The sequence below is a fragment of the Lepidochelys kempii genome, chromosome 6 (assembly GCF_965140265.1).
Source record: "Lepidochelys kempii isolate rLepKem1 chromosome 6, rLepKem1.hap2, whole genome shotgun sequence".
In the NCBI taxonomy this organism is placed as follows: Eukaryota; Metazoa; Chordata; order Testudines; family Cheloniidae; genus Lepidochelys; species Lepidochelys kempii.
In genome coordinates, this window is record NC_133261.1 from 106,485,613 (window position 1) to 106,486,271 (window position 659).

At 42.0% G+C, this 659-nt stretch overlaps 1 non-coding gene across 1 annotated transcript; it reads right to left on the reverse strand.

Annotated features, from left to right (window-relative positions):
• Nucleotides 1-202: 202 nt before the first annotated feature.
• Nucleotides 203-274, reverse strand: TRNAQ-CUG (transfer RNA glutamine (anticodon CUG)). Its single transcript has one exon. It is a non-coding gene; the product is annotated as a tRNA-Gln (tRNA).
• Nucleotides 275-659: the final 385 nt, after the last annotated feature.

The window sequence follows — 659 nt, forward strand, 5'->3', positions numbered from 1 at the left end:
TTGACTTCACAACTGTGAGTCATAAAACACAAAAAATTAATATTATGGCTCTATGATTCAGTTATGCTGATTTGGGATTCTGATATTCTTATTGGGAGTACAGATAAATAATTCAGTGTTGTGCCAGGGAGTGATTTCTAGATGAAAGCAAAAGTCAATTAGTACTTAAAAAGTAAGATCACCTTGTGAAGTTGGAGAGACCAGGTTCCACTGAGATTTGAACTCAGATTTCTGGGTTCAGAGCCCAGAGTGCTAACCATTACACCATGGAAGCACTAATAAATTCAACCTTGCTTATAAGGGTGACAATTATTCAAATATTTTATTTGTTTATTTCAAATATGTGCCACCTGATAAAAAGTAAAGGCAATTGTACAAAATGCAAAGGGAAAGAATACAGGGCCAGCTCCTGGCCACCAAGAAGGCTGCTGTGCCCTGGCAGCATAAAACAGCTTTGAAGCTGCCCTAGAAGTGCACTGGGGGATTTCCCTGGCATGGGGGAATCTCCAGCTGACACAAAGCTGGCTGTGCTGGCTTTACTCTGTGCCATGTTTTCCCCTTTGGTGGAGTTGGAGGCGGTGTAACTGGAGCTCTCTGAGCTCTAGCAATCCCATGCTCGATTGTTCTCCTATGGTGTATTGAAGCCAGGCCTAATTTAG